The sequence below is a fragment of the Mesoplodon densirostris genome, chromosome 4, assembly GCF_025265405.1.
Source record: "Mesoplodon densirostris isolate mMesDen1 chromosome 4, mMesDen1 primary haplotype, whole genome shotgun sequence".
NCBI lineage: Eukaryota > Metazoa > Chordata > Mammalia > Artiodactyla > Ziphiidae > Mesoplodon > Mesoplodon densirostris.
The window spans coordinates 90145917-90171656 of record NC_082664.1 but is presented as its reverse complement, the minus strand read 5'-3'; the positions used below and the strand labels follow the sequence as shown (position 1 = coordinate 90171656).

Below are 25740 nucleotides of genomic sequence, written 5' to 3'. Positions count from 1 at the left end.
CTACAAACTGTAGGGTGGCTAAGGGACCTCTTACCTTCAGGGTAGACCCAGAAGATAAGCCTTTGGGGAAGAGGTTTTGTTTAGTCTTGTGTCAGCTGTTAAGGAGAATTCCAATGGGAGAGGTCTGCTCATCTGAGCATTTCTTTTCCCTTTGAAGAATTCCAGGGCATTCCAGTTTGGCTCAGAATATGTGGCGAATTGAAGTAAAAGCAGACCTTTCTTGGAGTAGCTGTGAGCTACAATAGTTTCACATCATCGCCACCCAGGAATGATATGACAGAACTGTGTGGTTGTAGGAAATACTTCAAGAAAATATATTGAAATAATATCTTTTAAAGTTTATGAATTTCTTTCTCCTCTAGTATTTATTGAGCTCAATCTCAGCTTATACTCAGACATTCTGATTAATTATCTAGGATGGGACCAGGGATCCTGATGATCTGAATATGCAGCCTGCATTGAGAGCCACCAACTACCTAACCCCCTCATTCTACAGATGAGGAAATTGGGGGATTAATTAAAATGGCACCAATACAGCATATTTAAGTAAAAAATTTTTTCATCAATATGTAGTTAATAATTTTTAAAACCTGAAACTTCTTGACTAAGGGAGACAACTGTCTAGACAATTGTTTACCATTTCCACTTTTTTGGGGGGGTGGGGGAGGACTAAAGGTCTCCTTATCTCTGATATTAATTCCGTGAACATGGATTAACCTTTCTTTGAAAGAATTACCAGCCAAATATTTACCCACAGGAGCTGACACAAGCAAGTTTAAAAAGAAAAAAGAGGGACTTCCCTGCTGGTTCAGTGGTTAAGACTCTGTGCTCCCAATGCAGGGGGCACGGGTTCAACCCCTGGTTGGGTAACTATTCCACATGCTGCATGGCACGGCCTAAAAACAAAATAAACAAAGAAAAGAAAAAAAGAATAAAACTTGAAATAACATAGTTGACTCTCACTTTTTAACTTTCTCTAACCGAACTTTAGTATACAAATAGAAGAGCTACTTTAAATAGCTTACAAAATTAAAAACCAAACAAGGATTAAAATCTGAGAGGCAAACAGGTGCCATGGTGATTTTTTAAAATGGCTGTACCTTCTTTGACACCCCACCCCTCCAAGAGTGGGGTTTTGTTTCCTCCCCTTGACACACAATAGCTAGTGACTGCTTTAACCAATAGGGCAGGGCTCAGCAAACCTTTTCTGTAAAGGACCAGATAGTAAATATTTTAGGCTTTGCAGACCATATGGTCTCTGTTGCAACTACTCAACTCTGCATCAGAGCATGAAAGCAGACACAGAAGATACATAAATGAACGGACATGGCTATGTTCCAATAACACTTTCTTTACAAAGTCAGGTGGCAGGATGGATTAGGCCATCAGGCCACTGTTTGCTGACCCCTGCAACAGCGTGTGGAAGAAGTGATGCTCTGTAACTGCTGAGGTGAGGTCATAAAAGGCCACAGAGCTCCTGTCTGGGTCTCCTGGAACACTCATGCTCAGGAAGGTTCCTATTGGAACTTGGCCACCATCCTGGGAGAAGCCCACATGAGAGAGAGGCCCCACATAGGTGCTCTTCTCAACAGCCCCAGCCCAGCCCAGACTTCATATCATCCCAGCCCAGGTGCCAGCATGGGAGTGAGGAAGCCTCCACGTGATTCCAGTTTCCAGCCTTTCAAATCACCCCTCAGCCTTTGAGTCTTCCCCGCTGAGGCCTTGGACATCGTGGAGCAGAGATAAAACATCCCCACCATGCCCTATCTGAATTCCATTAGGATAATAAAACTTTTGTTTTTGTGTTGCTAGGTTTAGAAGTGGTTTGGTGTGCAGCAATAAACAATTAGAACAGACATTGAATGAACAAAATGCAAGAGCACATGTGGAAGGCTAAAAATCTCAGGAAAGAGAGTTTCTGTATGTGTAGAACATTCAATGCTTGACATTGCTGTGGTTTCAGATACTTTGTAGGTAATACTAAAACAAAATTTATGATGCTACTCTATACTAGAAAAGCTTTCAAACTTTAAGTAGTATGAACTATGCTAGCAGTCACATTTAAATTACAATGAACTAACTTCATCAGAACAAGCAAGAGAGAATGCAAGCATGACCAAGTCAGTCTTCTGTAACCTAATCTTGGAAGTGATATCCATCATTTTTGCCTTGTTCTATTTATTAGAAGCAAACCATTAGGTCCAGCCCACACACAGAGGCAAAATCATTGGGGGGCAGTTTAGAAGCGTGCCTACCCCAGAATGCAAGAGAAGTACATTTTGGGGGGAATGTTTGCATACCTAAAATAGTCTTTTTCTACTCTCATATTTAATTGATAGCTTGGGCATAGAATTCTAGGTTGGCAGAGTTAGGCTGGTTCTCCTCCCCAACCTTGCCTGATGGTGGGATGCCCTGAGGAGATAGGAAGGGGGAAGCAAGACTTGGGAGATGAGAACGCTTAACTCCTTCACAGCCCCCACTGCACAAGGAAGAGTCAGAGCTGGTCTTTAGGTTCCCTGGAGGACCTGGCCAGATGCAGAGCAGGTGAAGAAGCATAGCAAAGCAGACTTAAGAATATAAAACTTAGGGGGCTTCCCTGGTGGTGCAGTGGTTGGGAGTCCGCCTGCCGATGCAGGGGACACGGGTTCGTGCCCTGGTCCGGGAAGATCCCACATGCCGCAGAGCAGCTGGGCCCGTGAGCCATGGCCGCTGAGCCTGCGCGTCCGGAGCCTGTGCTCCGCAATGGGAGAGGCCACAACAGTGAGAGGCCCGCGTACCACAAAAAAAAAAAAAAAAAAAAAAAAAGAATATAAAACTTAGAAGATGAAACATTATTGGTGATGTGCCAAACACTTTGAGACCTCTATGATCTGTAGAAATAGTCATTATAGTACACTTTTTTTAATCTCACCAGTCATCTGAACAATTTGCCTAATAGACAGAAAACAAAAGAATTGAGTGAAGGTGAAATCATGACACTGAAACATAAAAACCAAAACCAAAATCAACAAAACTTCTGAACAGGAACAAAAATATAAGGATACAAAGTGATGCTCAGACCCCCGGTGCAGAAGAAGGAGGTGAAGAACCGGATGAAGACATTTTATCTTTAACTCTTGAAGAGAATGGAAACAATACCTAAAAACCTTTATTTGCCATTTCCTTAAAATAACTTTTTTTTTAGATTTTAGTTGATTTACAATACTATATTAGTTTCAGGCGTACAATATAGTGGTTCAATACTTTTATAGAGTATACTCCATTTAAAGTTATTATAACATAATGGCTATATATCCCTGTGCTGTACAGTATGTCCTTGTTTACTATTTATTTTATACATAGTAGTTTGTATTGAAATTTCAATTCTTATGTAAAACAAAACCTACCTCTGGATGGACATGAGGCTGATGAACTCCCATAAATTCTCTTGACTTCTGATAACTCTCAAGCACTTCAGAAGTGCAAGACAAATTCTGGTGAAGAGGTCCTGAGAAGGCACTTCAAGACAACACCAGTTAACATACTCTGTTGGCAAACAGCAGAATCCGCTGCTAGAGATCCGTGAGAGCCTCATTCAGGAAGAAACCCTCAGGGAAGTGAGGGACTCATGATCATGACGATGTGTGAACATAGCTGGGGAAGAACACCAGACTGTCCTGGTGAGGTTTGCTGATGAATTTCATACTCAAGAGAAGAATTTGTAGGCTTCCTTCCTCATCAAGTCGATACAGAAATTCTGGTTGTATAATTTCACACTGGGATAACTGAGAAGTAGGGACTAAATATGGAGCACTGTCATGGCCAGGCAGACGTTGCATCCAGTAGATTTTCTTCAAAAATGAAAGTTGTTGCTTTAAGACTCGTAGGGAAGTATCCCTAAGCTGTCTACACACTCTGTTCTTCCTGTGCCTTACATATGTGGCTGGCAAAATCAGTGCCTGTTAGGGGCGTACCTGTTGCATTGGGAACAACTGAGGAAGGTTGTTCTTTTATCCATCAATTACCATGACTCTTTTAGAACTTGACAATGTAATTTCTGTCTCTTCTCAGAATATAAAGAAAAGGGTAATGAATGACCTGAAGGAAATTTATCATTCTCAGTGGACAGACAAGAATGATGCTTTTGAAATTTAAATAGATCTCCTGCAAGCACTTACTTTATGTTTAGATGGAATAACCATCTAGCTGGCTGAGCATTTGTCCTCTGCAGTGTATCAACAGATTTTTATTTCATTTTTGTCACTGTTGTCCTTTAAAGTGTCCTATCTTAACCTCTTTAGAAGGTCCTATCTTTTTCAAGAGTCTTTGGAGAAAATCTCCAGGGGGCAAATCTTTGACGTTTTCTTTGTAGTCAGTAGAATGATTGCAGTGTTGCATTCACTAATGAGGTGATGGAAAATATTAAAACTTACCATGGATTTTGGTTTGAGGAAGCCATAAGTTTGATAACCAAACCTGATATTCAAATGAAACTCCTTGGGAAATTCCACAGAGTTCAGCAAGGTAACCTGGAATCTCAATTAACCTCTGAGACTTACTCTGAAGAATCCCTAAGTGTTCTAACAGTGGAGCACATTACTCGGGAACTTAAAGATACAGCTGACCCCTGAACAACACAGGTTTGAACTGCACAGGCCCACTTATACAGGATTTTTGCAATAATAAATACCACAGTACTACGTGATCCACAGTTGGGCAAGTCCATGGATAGGGAGGAACTGTGGTTAGGGAGAGCTGACTGTAAGTTACATGCAGATCGACTGCAGGCAATGTTGGTGCCCCTAACCCCCAAGTTGTTCAAGTATCAACTGTATATACTCAGAACAACACCCCAAAGCCTGTAAATCCTTATCTCTGGTACCATCGGTCACAGGACAGCTCAAATTCAACACATCAGAGGAATAGCATGCTGACGTGTACACAAGTGACTTAGCGAACCCTGACACACTCTCAGCCCAGCTCCACAATTGGAGAATCAAGCAGAAACACAGAAGGACAGAGGTAGAGCTTCCATCCACCCCTTATGAAGCTCTCCACCTGCCTGGCCTCAAGTTTTTTCCTAATGTTTATGCATTGCTGAAGGGCCTTTGCATTCTTCCTGTGATGGAGGTTGAGAATGAGCCCCATGAAAATGGAGGAAAGCATCTCAAAGCACACCTGAGGAACACTTGAACAGACCTAAGCTCAAGTAACTTGGTTTTGCTTTAAATGAATTTTTATATAAAACATGACCTGGATTTCATGGTAGACACATATATCAAACTATACAACTATGCTTCCTACAGATAATTCATAAACTATCAAAATACCTAAAAGAATGTTTAAAAATGGGTTTTCTCCTATATTTAATATTTGAAGGAAAAGCTGTAAGGTGCACGTAGGCACCTTAATCTTTGAATATTTTTGCCTACAGGGCTCTGACTGAATACATTAACCATTGATAATCTACCTGTTTAAACAACCACCATTTTAACGCTCACACTTTGAAAATTTATCTGGTCTTCCAGAAGACAGTACTGAAAGCGCCACATTTCATTTCTGCATGATCTCTGGTACCGGCACTCTGGAATTGTTCAAAGTCATTTCAAACATATCATTTGTTATCACTGTGGACCCAACTGTATTGAGTTATCAGTTCTTTGAAGGAATAAATTTTGGAGAGGTGCGGGAGGAAGGAATACATTTTATAAAATATTACAACGAATCTCACAACTGACCTTTGACTAGTTGAAGGTTTAAGTATATTGTTAAACATCTGTAATGTACAGTGAAGGGAATTACCAGAGAGAGAAAGAGAGAGAGAGAGAGAAACTGTGAGCTGGTTAAACAGTATAGTTTTGTCTTTATCAAGTGAACCTAAAGGAACAAGTTACAACTGAAGTTCAAATGAAGAGCCTACCACTGTTGTTCCACATCTGGTTGCTGCTATTTACGTTACTTTGTGGAGCCTACACCTTCTTTTATTATAACCTTTTTATCAGGTATATGTTAAACACTTCTGCATCATGCTCAAGACAGAATTAGAGGCAATGGATACAACTGATTTACTGTTTTCTTCTGTTTTTTCTCTGACTACACTTACTTCATCTTGAGCTGCAAAACTTGCAAAAATAAATATTTTGTGGTTCATTTAGGAATAAAACAGTATATATGGCTATTGTCTTTAGTGAGGAAAGTAAATTTTATTTTAATCTAAATGAATTTTTATTTCATCTTATTTTAACGAAATAAGCTTATTTCAATATAAATAAAATATGGATTTGGCTTTTCAATAAATTTGTTTTAAAATTTCATTTTGAAAGAAATGAAATTGAGCTATTTGTAATGAGGTGGATAGACCTAGAGTCTGTCATACAGAGTGAAGTAAGTCAGAAAGAGAAAGACAAATACTGTATGCTAACACATATATATGGAATTTAAGAAAAAAAAATGTCATGAAGAACATAGGGGTAAGACAGGAATAAAGACACAGACCTACTAGAGAATGGACTTGAGGATATGGGGAGGGGGAAGGGTAAGCTGTGACAAAGTGAAAGAGTGGCATGGACATATATACACTACCAAACGTAAGGTAGATAGCTAGTGGAAAGCAGCCGCATAGCACAGGGAGATCAGCTCGGTGCTTTGTGACCGCCTGGAGGGGTGGGATAGGGAGGGTGGGAGGGAGACGCAAAAGGGAGGGGATATGGAAACATATGTATATGTATAACTGATTAAATTTGAAAAAAAAAGAATAGAATAAGGAGGTTCTAGAAGTAGCATTGGGAAGCGAAGCACAGAGATTCAGAAACTAACAATTTAAAATCAATGAAGTGCACAGAAAAGGCACAGGTATATGAGCAGAGAAGTGCAGCGGGTACTGCAGAGTCATTGGATTTTACTGCATTTTTGCAGAAAGTTTTGTAGATTAAGATAGTTGAAGATTCTATTTGAGTAGCTTGGCTGTAAATTGTATTCCTTTAGACTCTATGTACCTGAAATTTACTCTCAGATTATGTCTGTTTTTCTTATTTTGAGGAAATAAAATTTTAACCCTACAAAAAAAAAAAAAAGAGTGAATAGAAATCTAAGAACTTGCTATTTGCAGCTATGCCCACATTAGATACCAGATTCCTTGCAGTCCAGGGTCATCTTTTTTATTTCAACTTCCAGCAAAATGCTTGGCACACAACCAGGTCTCTCCAAGTGAATATTCAAATGACCTACAAGCTAAGATCAGGAGAAAGGAAGACTCACCTTATACTACAAGAAACATTTTAAGATATATGTTCATTAGCATAACAAGATATTTTCATAAGATCTCATTTCCATACAATGTCTGAGAAATAGAAAACGTCTAGGTAATTGGATGTTCCATCGTGGACTTTTGAGACATTCCATCTATAACATGTATGATTGTGTATATAAACATATATATAATCCATACAGTATATGCCCATATAGTGTGATAGAATAAATTCTGATGTTTACTTAAAAAAAAAATTTCATTTTGAAAACATTGTGCCTAGATGAGTTTGCTGGTGAATTCTTCCAAACTTTTTTTTTTTTTCTTTTTGCGGTATATGGGCCTCTCACTGTTGTGGCCTCTCCCATTGCGGAGCACAGGCTCTGGATGCGCAGGCCCAGCGGCCATGGCTCACGGGCCCAGCCGCTCCGTGGCATATGGGATCCTCCCAGACCGGGGCACGATCCCGTATCCCCTGCATCGGCAGGCGGACTCTTAACCACTGCGCCACCAGGGAGGCCCCCAAACTTTTAATACGGAAAAAATTACACCAATTCTCTATAATCTCTTTCAGAAGACAGGAGCAGAGGAAATATTTCCTAACTGATTTTATGAGGCCAGAATTACCATGATATCAAAACTAGACAAAGACATTACAAGAAAAGGAAACAACAGACTGATCTCTCTCATGAACATAAATGCAAAAATATTTAGCAAAATATTAGCAAACCAAATTGAATAATGTATAAAAAGTATTATACACCATGACCAAGTGGGATTTACCCCAGGTATGCAAGATTGGTTTAACATTCAAAAATCAACTAATGTAATCCATCACATCAACAGGCTAGAGAAAATCACATGATCATATCAATAAATGCAGGGAAAACATTTGACAAAATCCAACACCCATTCCTAATAAAATCTATCAGAAAACTAGGAATAGAGGGAAATATCCTCAACTTCATAAAGAACATCTACAGAATACAGCTAAAATACTTAATGGTGAGAAGGTAACTGTCTGTGTAGAAAATGTGAAAGAATCAACCAAAAAAATCCTGGAACTAATAAGCAATTATAGCAAGTTTGCAGGATACAAAGTTAATATACAAAAGCCAATCATTTTCTTATGTACCAGCAATGAAGAAGTGGAATCTAAAATGAAAAACACACTACCATTTACATTAGCACTTAAAAAAATCTAATACTGAGGTATAAATCTAACAAAATATATGCAAGGTCTATATGAGGAAAAATACAGAACTCTGATGAACAAAATCAGAGAAGAGGTAAATAAATGGAGAGATATTCCATGTTCACAGACAGGAAGACTCAATATTGTCAAGATATCAGTTCTTCCCAACTTGCTCTATAGATTCAACACAATCACAATAAAAATCCCAGAAAGTTATTTTTGTAGATGTTGACAAACTGATTCTAAAGTTTCTATGAAGAGGCCAAAGACGCAGAATAGCCAACACAACATTGAAAAGAAGAACAAAATTGGAAGACTGATACCACCAGACTTCAGGATTTACTATAAAGCTACAGTAATCAAAACAGAGTGGTATTGGCATAAGAATAAAGACATAGATCAAGGGAACAGAGTACAGAGCCCAGAAACTGACCCACATAAATACAGTCAACTGATCTTCAATGAAGGAGCAAAGGTAATATAATAGAGCAAAGATAGTCTTCTCAACAAATGGTACTGGAACAACTGGACATACACATGCAAAAAAAAAAAAAAAAAGGAATCTAGACACAGGCCTTATACCTTTCACCAAAACTAAATCAAAATGGATCACAGGCCTAAATATAAAACTCCTAGACGATAACATAGGCGAAAATCCTAGGTGAACTTAGATATAGGGGTAACTTTTTAGATACACCAAAGGCATGATCCATGAAAGAGATAATTGATAACCTAGACTTCATTAAGATTAAAAACTTCTGCTCTGTGGAAGACAATGTCAAGAGAATGAGAAGACAAGCCACAGACAGACATATTTGCAAAAGACACATCTGATAAAGGACTATTGTCCAAAATATACAAAGAACTCTTAAAACGCAACAATAAGAGAACAAATAAGCCAACTGAAAAATGGGCCAAAGACCTTAACAGACACCTCATCAAAAAAGATGTACAGAAGGTAAATAAGCATATGAAAAGATGCCATCACATTATACGTCTTCAGGGATATGCAAATTAAACCAACAGTGAGATTGTCACAACTACCAGAATGGCCGAAATCCGGAACACTGACAACACTAAATGCTGGCAAATACGGAGAGCAACAGGAACTCTCATACATTGCAAAATGGTACAGCTGCTTTGGAAGACAGTTTGACACTTACTTACAAAACTTAAAAGAAAAAATACTTTTAAAAATCAGCTTTATATTGAAGTATAATTGACATATAAAATTGTACCATACTTAAAGTATACACTGTGGTGATCTGATACACGTATACTTTGTGAAAGGATTCCCCATCTAGTGAATTAACACATCCTCTTACCGTATAATCCAGCAATCACACTCCCTGATACTTACTCAAAAGAGTTTAAACACTTATATGTATATAAAAACATGCACACAGATGTTTATAGCAGCTTTATTCATAGCTGCCAAAAGTTAGAGCAACCAAATGTCCTTCAACAGGCAAATCAATAAACTATGGTACATTTTAGTTATTTATTTTTGGCCACACCACATGGCATGTGGGATCTTTGTTCCCTGACCAGGGATTGAACCCACACCCCCTTCATTGGAAGCGTGGAGTCTTAACCACTGGGCTGCCAGGGAAGTCCCAATCTGTCGTACATTCAGACAATGGAATATTATTCAGTGTTAAAAAGAAATGAGCTATGAAAAGACACAGAGGAAACTTAAGTACATGTTACTAAGTAAAAGAAGCCAATCTGTAAAAGCTACATACTCTATGATTCCAACAACATGACATTCTGGAAAAGGCAAAACTATGGAGATAGTAAAAAGATCAGTGATTGCCAGGGGTTAGGGTGGAAGGAGGGACCAAGAGGTGGAGTACAAAAGACTTAGTGCAGTGACAATACTCCATATGCTATAATGCTGGATACACGTCATTATACATTTGTCAAACCCATAGAACGTACAACACTAAAAGGGAAAGCTAATGCACGCTGTGGACTCTGGGTGATTATTATACGTCAATGACGTTCAATGATTGTAACAAATGTACCACTCTGGTGGGGGGATGTTGATAGTGGAGGAGGCTGTGGGTGGGCAGGAAGGAAGAATATGGTAAATCTTGCCTTTTCTGCTCAATTTTGCTGTGAATCTGAAACTGCTCTAAAAAAATAAAGTCTATTTTTTAAAAATTTAACTAATTCAAAGAGTGATTTTTTAAAATATTTATTTATTTATTTAGCTGAGCTGGGTCTTAGTTGCCTCACAATCTTCGTTGCCACGTGTGGTATCTTTTAGTTGCAGCACGTGAACTCTTAGTTGCAGCACGTGGGATCTAGTTCCCTGACCAGGGATCAAACCCGGGCCCCCTGCATTGGGAGCACAGAGTCTTAGCCACTGGACCACCAGGGAAGTCCCTCATAGAGTGATTTTAACAGAGTTTATGTGATGAATAAAGAGCACTCCAAATATCTAAGCACATTTTTTTTCTCTTTTGTAAAACTTCTCAGTGGCCTCACCGAAGGCAGAGAAACTAGTTATGAGTCTATTAGAAATGATCATACCTTAAAAGCAGATTTCTTCAATCAGTATGTCTCCAAAGACAAATCTAGAATCAACTATGGTACTCTTCAGGAAAATCTTGGGGGTGGGGGAGGGAAGAGCTATAGTTAATACACAATCTCTCTAACCTCTAGATGAGGGTTCTCAACAGGGGACCATGGACTCCTGTGACATCCATAGATCAAGGCAGTCCTTGAACTCTACGAAACTTTGTAACATTTTCATGTATGTGCATTTTCATGTTTTTTCAAAAATCAAATTCTAAAAGGATTCCATGACACAAAAAATGTTAAGAACTACAAGCTAAATTATGTTCTTTTTACCCACGTTTAATCTGCTTTTTAAAAAGTAGACCTAAGTAACTCTGGAGAATGAAAAAAACTACCACAACAGGAATATTGGGCACCCGAAATTGTGGAAAAACTGCTAGGTACAGCATGTTTAATTGGATAAACCTAAGAATCATGTGGGAAATCAAAAAAATCTGGTCCTACTCAACTAGATGCTGACGACAGGAAAAAAACTCAAAACTTTTCTTTTTTTTTTCTCTTTATGCCTTTTGTCATCCTGTAAGGATCATGGGACCTTCCTTAGCAGAGGAATATCTCCTACATCAAATCAGAACTATTGGGACTTCCCTGGTGGCACAGTGGTTAGGAATCCGCCTGCCAATGCAGGGGACACGGGTTCGAGCCCTGGCCCGGGCAGATCCCATGTGCCGCAGAGCAACTAAGCCCGTGTGCCACAACTACTGAGCCTGCGCTCTAGAGCCCACGAGCCACAACTACTGAGCCTGCGTGCCACAACTACTGAAGCCCGCAGGCTGAGAGCCCGTGCTCCACAACAAGAGAAGCCGCTACGATGAGAAGGCTGCACACTGCAACAAAGAGTAGCCCCCGCTTGCTACAACTAGAGAAAGCCCGCGCACAGCAATGAAGACCCAACGCAGCCAAATGAATGAATGAATGAATGAATGAATTTTTTAAAAAAATCAGAACCATTATCTGGTAATGTTGGTATTTGGATTAAATGAATACATTGGCTCAAGGTCTGGAAATATTAGGGATGGATAAGCCAGCAGCTGATGGGTGTGACAATATCATGCCATATTGATATGTCCTACTCATAATTTCATAAATGCCTCACTCTGAACCCTTCAGCATTAGAACATATAATTCTCCTTTGTGTTGAATGGGAAGACTATGTTTTTACCATGAAGTTCAAGTCATTTTTAGGATATCATCTTCCACACCACAACTCTTGCCTAATATCATTTCCTTTAAAGTGTGACTGAAGTATTTTTTGTACAGAGTTCACTAAAATCCTGATGCAGTTAACTTTTGTTAATTTATTAGCATAATCCATAGTAATTTATGCCTTTCCGTTATATAAAACCATATCTACCCCAAACGATTCATTTGTAATTTGACATGAATTATATTATTTTTCACTTTCCAAACATCTTGCTTAGGCCAATATTAAAGTAGCTTAAAGGCCCAAAGCATACAGCAAAATGGGAATATGACCCTGAAGAACTTTAAATACCAAGATTAAACTAAATTAGAATAATGGGCTGTGGGTTATAATAATTATTACATTATAATAATGTAATATTAGTAAATATAATCATAGTAAGCTTAGGAGAAGGAATTTTATTTATTGACCTTCATAGCCTCTACAGAACTTAGTACAGTGTCTAGGACAAAGTAGATTCCAGAAGAGTCTGATAAATAATCTCTTAAAAATTTATTTTCTTTGCTTGCCTGTATTTATGTTAATAGAAAAACTCTGAAATGTTGGGCCCCAAATTCAGTTGAAGTATTGCTAGTTTAGTCCTATATTTTCTTTTCTTTTCTTTTTTTTTTTTTTGCGGTACGCAGGCCTCTCACTGCTGTGGCCTCTCCCGCCACGGAGTACAGGCTCAGGACGCGCAGGCTCAGCGGCCATGGCTCACAGGCCCAGCCGCTCTGCAGCATGTGGAATCTTCCCGGAGCGGGGCACGAACCCGTGTCCCCTGCATCGGCAGGCAGACTCTAAACCACTGAGCCACCAGGGAAGCCCCCATGCCTTACTTTTTTAATGCCAATTGGTTATCTGGGTAGTGGGCCATTTTGTGGGTAATGGGTCATTTTGTGCTTTCCCGTATTTAAAAAAAAAAAACCTATATTTAAAGTTTTTTAGGAAATTAATGTTATGGGAAATTCTAGCCAAAGTCTCTAACACTATGATGTATATATTTTTTTCATTTTTCTCCTGGAAAGAAGATGAAGTTACCAAATTATAATCATGAAGTAATTTTTACCAGGATTTGTGTGACCTTTCCAAGAAAGTAAATACATATATATCATCAATAAGGAAAAAGTACATGCAGTTTTACAGAATGTCCATGAGAAGTCATACATCTTTCTTTGTTAATGCTTACTTGCTATTTAATGTTTCTATTAGAAAGTTGAGAGAGACTTGCCCCTTAGTACTTTGAATGAGGCTATAAAGTTGTGTGAATGTCAATGTTGAAACTGCCTCAAGTGAGGAATAAGAGTTAAGTACACACTGTCACCAAGCGCCCACAGTGTTTGCTTGATGGAGGTATTAAAGGGATCAGAACCCATTGCCCTCTTCCTTGAAGCTGTCACTCAATACCGCCTGGGAAGTTGGGCTGTAGGTTGTCCAGCAAACGCTGTCCAGCTCTCGGACCACGCAAGCCATGTCAGCTTGCGTGGCCCTGGACTGCACAAATATTTGAGTTAGTCTCACCTTTGGCAGGAGACTAAATGCAATGCAAATAACACAAAAATTTTGCTTAGAAATGTCTTAGAGAATAAAGGAAAATTTTTTTTAATGTATGAATGTTTTTTGCTTTTTTGTATCCTAAAATTTCCATTTCATTTCATTTAAAAGCCTTGTCCAGAGACAGGAGATCATCTTTATTTTTGGCAAGGTTCTAAATGGCTAGGCAACTATCCTAACATAATTTATTTACTAATTAATCTTTTCCACATTGATTTGAAATAACGCCTGTATCATTTACAAAATTCCCATATACACAATTCTATTTTTAGACTCCCAATACTATTCCACTGAAGTGTAGATTTCTTGGCATAACATACCAAATTGTTTCAAGCATTATAGCTTCATGATTAAATATCCAATTGGGTCAGTGTATTAGTTATCTATTGCTGCATAACAAGTAACCCCTGAAATTCAGCATCATAAAACAACATTACCTCACACAATCGTAAGGAATCTGGGGGCAGCTTAGCTGCGTGGTTCTGCCCCAGAGTCTCACAAGGTGGCTATCCAGGTGTAGGATAGGACTGAAGTCATCTCAAGGCTTGACTGGGCTGAACGAGCCACTTCTAAGCTCACCCATATTGTTGTTGTTGACAGGGATTGGTTCCTCGCTTGATGCTGGCCAGAGGTTTTAGTTCCTTGCCACATAGGTCTTTCCACAGGGCTGCTCACAATATGGCAGCTTGCATCCTCCAGGGTGAGAGACCAGGGGATGGGGGGATGTCCAAGGCAGAAGCCTGTCTTTTATAACCTAACCTTGAAGCTGACATATCCTTACCTCTGTCACATGTTATGGGTCACACAGACCAATTAATTTGTAAATTAATAGTGCTCCAGATTTAACAAAGCAAAGTATAGCATTCTCAGTTAAATATAATTTTCAGATAAACATCAAAATTTAGTATATTGCAATAAAGTGAGTCATAAATTTTTTGGTTTCCTAGTGCACGTATAAGTTATGTTTACACTATAATGTAGTCTAGTAAGTGTGCAATAGCGTTATGTCTGAAAAAACAATGCACATACCTTAATTAAAAAATACTTTATCACTAAAATATGTTACCCACCATCTGAGCCTTCAGTGAGTTGTAAGTTTCTTTGCTGGTGAGGGTCCTGCCTCGGTGTTGATGGCTGCTGACTGATCAGGGTGCTGGTTGCTGAAGGCTGGGGTGGCTATGGCAGTTTCTTAGAATAAGACAACCACGAAGCTTGACACATCGACTCACTCGTCCTTTCACGAATTATTCCTCTGTAGCCTGCAATGCTGTTGGATAGCCTTTTACCCACAGAACTTCTTTCAAAATTGGAGTCAATCCTCTTAAACCCTGGCACTGCTTTATCAACTAAGTTTATGTAATACAGTAAGTCCCCTACATACAAATGAGTTCTGTTCCGAGAGTGCGTTCGTAAGTCCAATTTGTTCGTTAAGTCCAACAAAGTTAGCCTAGATACCCAACTAACACAATTGGCTATACAGTACTGGACTGTAATAGGTTTATAATACTTTCACGCAAATAATACATAAAAAACAAACACGAAAAATAAGGAAAACTTTTTTTTTTTTTTTTTTTTTTGCAGTACGCGGGCCTCTCACTGCTGTGGCCTCTCCCGTTGAACCCGTGTCCCCTACATCGGCAGGCGGACTCTCAACCACTGCGCCACCAGGGAAGCCCAAAGAAAACATTTTTAATCTTACAGTACAGTACCTTGAAAAGTACAGTAGTATAGTACAACAGCTGGCATACAGGGGCTGGCATTGAGTGAACAGGCAAGAAGAGTTACTGACTGGAGGAGGGAGAGGTGGTGGGATCACAAGCAATAGGAGATGGAGGGCAAGCTGTAATTTCACTCACGCCTGACACTGTCAGCACAGATTCTGGTTCCTTGCTAGATTCAATTCTATCTATCCTCTTGAAAAAACGATCCAGTGATGTCTGAGTAGTAGCTCTTTTTTTCTTGTCAGAAATGACATGGTAGCCCTGGATTGCATTCTGAACGGCTGCTGCAACCTTCGTGTAGCATTCTACGTTCGGGTCCTGTGCCTCAAAAACTAACAGTGCCTCCTCAAATAAAGAAAATCCCCTTGCCATTTCCTGCGTCATGAATCTCTTCGGTTCTTCAATTACTTCTTCTTCCTCTTGTCTCTCTTCATCCTTTCTCTGGGCCTCCAATTCCATCAGATCTTCACTAGTATGCTCTTCGTGTTGCACAGCCAGGAGTTCAATGAAGTCGTCCTCTTACAGATCTAGCTCCACCTTCTCTCTGAGGGTCACTAAGTTGCTGAAGAGCTCTTTGGACTCCTCATCCACCTTCTCAAATACACGAAAATCATGAACAAAGGTTCTTCCAAACCCCATTCATGGTGGTGGCCATAACCTCACACCAAGCAAAATCAATGGTTTTTATGGCCTTGTAGATGTTATAGTCCTTCCAAAATTGTCGCAAGGTTGTTTCTGATTCGTCACTTGCCTTTACTGCCTGACGAAAAGTATGATGTAAATAATATTTCCTGAAAGTCACTATAACTCCCTGGTCCACAGGTTGGATGAATGACATAGTATTCGATGGCAGATGCACTACTTTGACATTGGGATGAAAGTCATCCATGAATGGGGGTAGCCCAGAGCACTGTTGAGCAGCCAAAGAATGTTGAATGGGACATCTTTCTCCAAGCCCTATTCCTCTACCTCTGGGATAAAGTGGTGGAAAAACCAGTGCTGGAAAATGGCCTGTGTAACCCAGGCTTTGGGGTTACTCTTCCACACAACAGGAAGAGAGCCCTTGACTATGTTTTTAATGGCTCTTGGGTTCTCTGAATGATAAACTAAGAGAGGCTTCAGCAACGCCACCAAACAACAGAGTTAGCCTATCCTTTGCTGCTTTATAGCCTGGCAACCACTTTTCCTCCTAACTGATATAATTTTGGTCTGGCATCCTCTTCCAGTACAGCCCTGTCTCATCCACACTGAAAACCTGTGCCTTCATCAATAATTTCTCAAAGTGTTTCAGGAAATTCCTGGGCAGTTACCATACCAGCATTCGTTACTTCACCACATACTTTTTTTTTTATTATTGGAGTAAAATTGCTTTACAATGTTGTGTTAGTTTCTGCTGCATAATGAAGTGAATCAGCTATATGTATACATATAACCCATCCCTCTTGGACCTCCCTCCAATCCCCCCCTCCCATCCCACCCAGCTAGGTCATCACAGAGCACCAAACTGAGCTCCCTGTGCTTTATAGCAGGTTCCCATGAGCTATCTATTTTACACACAGTAGTGTATTTATGTCAAACCTAATCTCTCAATTCATCCCACCCTCCCCTTCCCGCCCTGTGTCCACATGTCCTTTCTCTACATCTGCATCTCTATTCCTGCCCTGGAAATAGGTTCATGTGTACTATGTTTCTAGATCCCACATATATGCGGTAATATACGATATTTTTCTCTTTCTGACTTACTTCACTCTGTATGACAGATTCTAGGTCCATCCACATCTCTACAAATGACCCAATTTCTTTCCTTTTTATGGCTGAGTAATAGTCCATTGTATATACATGCCACTTCTTCTCTATCCATTCATCTGTCGATGGGCATTTAGGTTGCTTCCATGACCTGGCTATTGTAAATAGTGCTGCAATGAACACTGGGGTGCATGTGTCTTTTTGAATTATGGTTTTCTCTGGGTATATGCCCAGTAGTGGGATTGCTGAGTCATATGGTAATTCTATTTTTAGTTTTTTAAGGAACGTCCATACTGTTCTCCATAGTGGCTGTATCAATTTACATTCCCACCAACAGTGCAAGAGGGTTCCCTTTTCTCCACACCCTCTCCAGCATTTACTGTTGGTAGATTTTTGATGATGGCCATTCTGACCAGTGTGAGGTGATGCCTCATTGTAGTTTTGATTTGCATTTCTCTAATAATTAGTGATGTTGAGCAGCTTTTCACGTGCTTCCTGGCCATCTGTATGTCTTCTTTGGAGAAATGTCTATTTAGTTCTTCTGCCCAGTTTTGGATTGGGTTGTTTGTTTTTTTTGATATTGAACTGCATGAGCTGATAATATATTTTGGAGATAAATCCTTTGTCCATTGATTCGTTTGCAAATATTTTCTCCCATTCTGAGGGTTGTCTTTTCATCTTGTTTATAGTTTCCTTTGCTGTGCAAAAGGTTTTAAGTTTCATTCAGTCCCATTTGTTTATTTTTGTTTTTATTTCCATTACTCTAGGGGGTGGGTCAAAAAAGATCTTGCTGTGATTTATGTCAAAGAGGGTTCTTCCTCTGTTTTCCTCTAAGAGTTTTATAGTGTCCGGTCTTACATTTACGTCTTTAACCCATTTTGAGTTTATTTTTGTGTATGGTGTTAGGGAGTGTTCTAATTTCATTCTTTTACGTGTAGCTGTCCAGTTTCCCCAGCACCACTTACTGAAGAGGCTGTCTTTTCTCCATTGTATACCCTTGCCTCCTTTGTCATAGATTAGGTGACCATAGGTGCATGGGTTTATCTCTGGGCTTTCTATCCTGTTCCATTGATCTATATTTCTGTTTTTGTGCCAGTACCATGTTGTCTTGATTACTGTAGCTTTGTAGTATAGTCTGAAGTCCAGGAGCCTGATTCCTCCAGCTCCATTATTTTCCCTCAAGACCGCTTTGGCTGTTCGGGGTCTTTTGTGTCCCCATACAAATTTTATGATTTTTTGTTCTAGTTCTGTAAAAAAATGCCCTTGGCAATTTGATACGGATTGCATTGAATCTGTAGATTGCTTTGGGTATGGAATATCTTTTTCCTTCTCCTCACTTTCAGTCTGTATGTGTCCCTAGGTCTGAGGTGGGTCTCTTGTAGACAGTATATATATGGGTCTTGTTTTTGTATCCATTCAGCCAGTCTGTGTCTTTTGGTTGGAGCATTCAATCCATTTACATTCAAGGTGATTATTGATATGTATGTTCGTATTACCATTTTCTTGTTTTGGGTTTGTTTTTGTGGGTCTTTTTTTAATATTATCTATCTATCTATCTATCTATCTATTTATTTTATTTATCTGGCTGCATTGGGTCTTCAGTTGCGGCACGCAGGCTCTTTATTGCAGTGTGCAGGCTTCTCTCTAGTTGTGGTGCGCAGGCTACAGAGCATGTTGGTTTAGTTACTCTGCAGCATGTGGGATCTTAGTTCCCCAACCAGGGCGCAAACCTGCATCCCCTGCACTGGAAGGCAGTTTCTTAACAACTGGACTACCAGGGAAGTCCCTGCCTTTTTCTTCTCTTGTGTTTCCTGCTTAGAGAAGTTCCTTTAGCATTTGCTACAAAGCTGGTTTGGTGGTGCTGAATTCTCTTAGCTTTTGCTTGTCTCTAAAGCTTTGACTTCAACATCAAATCTGAATGAGATCCTTGCTGGGTAGAACAATCTTGGTTGTAGGTTTTTCCCTTTCATCACTTTAAATATATCCTGCCACTCCCTTCTGCCCTGAAGAGTTTGGACTCGGCCCTCCTACCACAGGAGCTCAGGCCCAACCCCCAGTCTGGGAGCCAAGATCCTGCAAGCTGCTTGGCTTGACCAAAACAAAAAGTGGGGGGGCAGAACAATAACAAAGAATAAAAAATAAAATAAAATTAGAAAAATAAAAAAATGTATTAGAAAAAATAAAAATATAAGTGAAACAACAGCAAGGTAAAACAGAACCACAACAGCAAAAAAAAAAAAAAGCCAGAAAATGCCTTGGCCAGGGGGGGCAGGGCTTTGGCGGGGAGCAGGGCTTTGGCATGGTGTGCGGCCAGAGGGGGCCTCAGAGCACAGAACATCAGGACCTCAGCAGGCTCCCTGGGGCCCAAATAGGTGGGGGAAATGCTGGCCCATTCCCTCCTATCCCTCAGGGGTCTCTTTCCATTTCCACTGATCTCACTGTGGGTGGGCCCCTCTCGAGCATGGGAACCCCTCCCCTCCCCCAGCCGCCCCTCAGGGGCACAGGTCCTGTCCCGCCTCCACTTCTCCTCCCCAATTCTCCCCTCCCACATCCTACCCGGTCACTCGGGGGTTCCTCCCGTCCCCTTAGGTGTCCAAGGTCCCCCACCAGCACCTGGTAGGTGCCCTACTTGTGAGGAGACGCAAACTCCATGTCCTCCTACTCCTCCATCTTGACCTCCCCAGTTTCTTGCCATTTACCTTTACATTGTGAAGGTTGGCTCTAGCCTTGAACCAATGAAACCTGCCACGGCTGGCATGAAAAGATGTGCCCTCTGATTACTTGCTGTGCTTCTTATTCAAGTCTTCATACAGGCTTTTAGCTTTCTCTTGAATCAGGATTAAGCTGAGCAGGACTCGAGGCTGATGCTGATCCTGCATCCACACACTGAGAAGCTTCTCCATCTCCTCCGTCACTTGTCCACACTTCTTGAATATTATTGTCAACATCATCGGCACAGCAGACTTCACATGTTCCATGATCTTGTCCTTGTTCTTTAGAATTGTGCCAATGGTGGAACGATTCATGTTATAATAATGACTGACAGCTACCATCTTTTTGCCTCTCTCCACTCTCTCAATTATTTTCAGTTTGTTTACATCATTATCGCTTGATGCTTCTTAGCAGTACCAGCTACATCACCACTGCTTTTACGCTTGTTTCCGGACATCCTGGGCTTGAAATAAAGATACTGTACTACTGTATTCTATACAGTACTGTAAAGTACACAAAAGCACAACCACTTGTAGAGGATGCATGCACGTGACAATGTACGCCAGACACGTGAACTTACTTACATGATTGGACATGCAAATTCACGTTCACATCTTTGAAAGTTCACAACTTGAAGGTTCGTACTTGGGGGACTTACTGTATTCTAAATCCTCTGTGGTCATTTCAACAATCTTCACAGCACCTTCACCAGGAGTAGATTTCATCTCAAGAAATCACTTTCTTTGTTCATCAGTAAGAAACAACTCTTCATCCATTCAAGTTTTATCATGAGATGGCAGCAATTCAGTCACATCTTCAGGCTCCACTTCTAATTCTAGTTCTCTTGCTATTTCTTGCTACCACATCTACTGAAGCCTTTAACTCATCGAAGTCATCCATGAGGGTTGGAATCAACTTCTTCCAAACTCCTATGGATACTGATATATTGACCTCTTCCCATGAATCATGAAAGTTCTTTTTTTTTTTTTTTTTCCTTTCAGGAGGAGGAAAGATTGATTTATTACTTGCAGCTAGTAAGGAGAACACCTAGGGATCTTTCCCAAAGCAGTGTCTCCACAAATGTTCTTAATGGCATCTAGAATGGTGAATCCTTTCCAGAAAGCTTTCTATTTAGTTTACCCAGATCCATCAGAGGAATCACTGTCTATGGCAGCTATAAACTTACAAAATGTGTTTCTTAAATAATAAGACTCTAAACTGTTAATTACTCCTTGATCCATAGGCAGCAGAATGGATGTTATGCTAGCAGGCATGAAAACAACACGAGGGACTTCCCTTGTGGTCCAGTGGTTAAGACTAAGAGCTCCCAATACAGAGGGCATGGGTTTGATCCCTGGTCAGGGAACTAAGATCCCGCATGCCACTCGGCGCAGCCAAAACAAAAAACAAAAAAAAAAACACATGAATCTTGTTGTACATCTCCATCAGAGCTCTTGGGTGACTGGGTCCATTGTCAATAAGAGTAATATTTTGAAATGAATCTTTTTTTCTGAGCAGTAGCTCTCAACAGTGGGCTCAAAATATTCAGTAAACCATGTGGTCAACTGATGTGATGTCATCCAGGCTTTGTTGTTCCATTTACACAGCACAGGCAGAGTAGATTTAGCATAATTCTTAAGGGCCCTAGGATTTTCAGAATGGTAAATGAGTATTGGCTTTAACTTAGAGTCACCAGCTGCGTTAGCCCCTAACAAGAGAAGCAGCTTGTCCTTTGAATATTTGAAGCCAGATATTGACTTCTCCTCTCTAACTATGAAAGTCATAGAGGGCACCTTCTTCCAGTATAAAGCTGTTTCATCTACACTGAACTCTGTTGCTTAGTGTAGCCACCTTCATTATCTTAGCTAGATCTTCTGGATAACTTGCTGCAGCGTCTACAACAGCCCTTGCTGCTTCATCTTGCACTTTTATGTTATGGAGACAGCTTTCCTTAAACCTCATGAACCAACCTTGACTGGCTTCAAACTTTTCTTTTGTAGCTTCCTCACTCTCCTAGCCTTCACAGAATTGAACAGCGTTAGGGCCTTGCTCTGGATTAGGCTTTGGCTGAAGGGAATGTTGTGCTGGTTTGATCTTCTATCCAGACCAATAAAACTTTCTCCCTATCATCAGTTAGGCTGTTTTGCTTTCTTATCATTTGTGTATTCACTATAGTAACACTTTTAATTTCCTTCAAGAACTTTTCCTTTGCATTCATAACTTAGCTAACTGTTTGGTGCAAGAGGGCTAGCTTTCAAGTCTAACTGGGCTTTTGACTGCCTTCCTCACTAAGCTCAATCATTTCCAGCCTTTGATTTAAAGTGAGAGATGTGCAACTCTTCCTTTCACTTGAACACTCAGGCCATTGTAGGGTTATCGATTGGCCTAATTTCAATATTGTTGTGTCTCAAGGAATAGGGAGGCCCAAGGTGACAGAGAGAGAGATGGGGGAACAGCTGCTGAGTAGAGCAGTCAGAACACACACATTTATCACTAAGTTTGCCATCTTATATAAGTGCAGCTTGTGGTGCCCCAAAACAATTATAATAGTAATATCAAAGATCACTGATCACAGATCACCGTAACAGGTATAATAAAAATGAAAAAGTTTGAAATACTATGAGAATTACCAAAATGTGACACAGAGACACAATATGAGCAAATACTCTTGGAAAAATGGCACCAACAGGACTGCTCAACACAGGGTTATCACAAACCTTTAATTTGTAAAAAACACAGTATCTCTGAAGTACAATAAAGCAAAGCACAATAAAATATGGTATGCCTATGTAAGTATGCCCTGTGCAACATTTTAAAATTATGCAGTTTGTCTGAAGTTCAAATTTAACTGAGAATTCTATATTTTATCTGGCAGCCCTACCCTGGTACAATATAGGAGGGGACTACACAAGGGTGTGAAAGACAAGAGGCAGACAGTGATCACTGGGGTCTGTCTTACAGCTTGGCTACCAGAGCTAAGTCTTCCCATACAACACTTTTTTTTTTTAGCTGATCAATTTCACCGTCACTCTTTCAGTGAAACTGAAAATCAAGTCACGTTCCAAAAAGAGAAATCAGTTATAGTTTTTGTTGAGATTTCGTTAAATCTACAGATTAATGCAAGGGAAATGGATATATTTATAGTATGGAGTGTTCTCAGCAAGCCTTTTTATATCCTCTATTAAGTTTTATATTTTTCTTCATCTAGGTAATGCATACTTCCTGTTAGGAGTTTGCTGTTATTATAGTTCTGATTTGTGATTATAATTTTACCTATGATAGTTTTGAGCTGGTTTTGGTTGGAATATAAGACTATTATTGATTTTTATACATTTATTTTGTAATGGCTACCTTATTGAATGTTCCTATTATTTCTAGCAACTTTTAAGTTGATTTCCTTAGGTTTTCCAGCTACGTTATAATGTCATCTGCAACTAATGATAATTTTGCCACCTCCTTTTCAATATTTAAACCTCTAATTTTGTTTTTTTGACTGATTATACTGTCTATCAAGCAGTTATCATTTTTATGAGAAAAACTTGAGCCTCAGAACAGTCTTCTGAATTGGGAGAAAATAATATATAGGAAAACTACTTTACACATTTTATTATTTAGATTGAGGTGTAACTGTAAGTATGATGTTTCCAGACTACCCTCCCCAAATCTGCTACACAAAAAGCTTCCCAAAATTTCACTTTGTTTAAATATCCCATATCTGCCTTGCTTTGAAAGAACTTATAACGAAGTCTGCCTTCCAGAAACAGCGGAACTTTTTCCTTACCATTTCAGGCAGACATTCAAGGGGAATTTTCACAGGACTTTAGACATGTCGCTTCCCCCAAAAGTGTATTACATAAAAAGCTTTGGATCAGGAAAACAAGAATCACACACATACAGATAAATAAGGACTCCTGAAAATCCAGAAAACAGTCTACAGCACAAAAACAACATAATCTAATGAGAGAGGGAGAAGAAAAGCCCAGAGAGAGAGACAGCTCACAGGAGAATGCTCTGCCAGGCATTGGCTCCCTCTCTTAAACAACAGCTGTTAATAAATCTCTTGAGCAGTGCGAGTGTCAGATTTTTAGCTGGGAAACAGGGGTAGCTATCTGGCTGGAAGGGAAGACTGGAGGACTTGTCTTAACTGAGTGCTGCTTCTCGGTAGTTAGCACACCATTTTTACTTCGAATGCATATTACACAACAATAAAAATAATGTGTTTTCTAAAGATGCTCTTATTTATAATTTACAAACTTTTTTCTTCTTCCATATGAATTCTGATTCTGGAGGGCAGTTGTGGGTTTTATACAAATCGGTGGGGGAAGCTAAAGCTCTCCTAAGCCACTCCTTCACACCCACAGGTCTACAAAGCACTGTTCTAAATTGTATGAAAGCATAAAGTTTAAAAAGATGCGATTCTGCCCATATGGGAATAGAATCTAGAAAAGAGTGGATAGATGTATAACTGATTCACTTTGCCATACAGGAGAAACTAACACAACATTGTAAATCAACTACACTCCATAAAAATTAATTAAAAAATAAAAATATAAAAATAAAATACACAATTCTTACCCTCAGAAAAGCACAATCCAAAGGTGTAAAGAGTATGCAAGGAGGGAATCAAAGAAGGTGACTGAGGTAACTAACTGTTGACTATGGGCACAGTACAGAACTACTCAACCTCCAGGTTACAAATGATAACACAGATGCTCAGGGCTAAGTTGATTTTAAAATTCTGTCTTAACACTGTGTTGATGATAGCAAAATATTCCTATGGGGAACAAGGAAGAAGGTGTGTCTTTTCCTAACACACCGGGTGATGTGGTCCTAAGCCATGATGAGTCTGGAGAGGCACCTCCTCCCATGTAACAGCTTTTTGGGAAACAGGTAATATGAGCTATTTCAAGTCCTAAGGAGAGATTAACTTGGGTCTGGAGGCTTGGAAAAAAATCCAGATGGAGTGGCTTCAATTCAATACATATTTACTGAGTACATTTGTATCAGGTACTACGTTGGGGACAAAATAAGACAAAGGTCTCTATCCTCAGAGTCAATGGAAGATGTTTTCATCTCTGACATCTCAGAATCACACTCAGGATCTTACCTGTAAATACGACGCAAGGATCCACCAACACAACTGGTCTTGCATTTTCTAGAAGTTTCTTGTCTTTGAGATTGTGTGCCATTTCTGAACAGAGTACAAAAAAAAATGTAAAAGGTGCTCTGGCATGCTCTTTAACTCTCAAATGCAGACCTCAGGAAAAAAAACACTGCAAATTTCAGCTGATTTTGCTCTTGCTCCGTGGGAGACTGAGTTGAAGCAATTTTTAACTTAATGAACGTTAACTGTGAGCCAATTTAAAACAAATATGCCAGACCAAGCCATCCTGTTTGGGCAGTAGTCAAAGCAAACCTCATCTTAGCCTGGATCAGTGACATCTACCAGAACTAATGCCTGGGGAGAAAGACTAACTTAATTAATATTCCTCACTGAATTCTTGATTCTAACCACCATCCCCTACTCCAATACCTCTTTCTCTCCATGCTTTCTGCACCTGAGAAAATGGCAACCCATCCACCCAGCCACTTGCTCTATCTGGACATGTTAACACGTCTGCTCTAGACAATGACCGAGTCCAGACCATGACCAAGTCCTGTCAACTCTACCCTCCAATACATCTTTTTTTTTTTTTTTTTTTTTTTTTTTGCATTACGCGGGCCTCTCGCTGTTGTGGCCTCTCCCATTGTGGAGCACAGGCTCCATACGCGCAGGCTCAGCAGCCATGGCTCACGGGCCCAGCCGCTCTGCGGCGGA

At 39.8% G+C, this 25740-nt stretch overlaps 1 long non-coding RNA gene and 1 pseudogene across 1 annotated transcript in view; one reads left to right on the top strand and one right to left on the bottom strand.

The window, feature by feature from the left end:
* LOC132488510 (uncharacterized) overlaps positions 1-25740 on the bottom strand; it is an 88267-nt gene that overhangs the window by 52409 nt on the left and 10118 nt on the right. The window contains exon 2 of the long non-coding RNA XR_009531754.1: positions 25030-25113. This is a non-coding gene — a long non-coding RNA (uncharacterized LOC132488510). The remainder of the gene's footprint in view (positions 1-25029; positions 25114-25740) is intronic.
* Positions 2824-5356, top strand: LOC132489200 (52 kDa repressor of the inhibitor of the protein kinase-like; annotated as a pseudogene).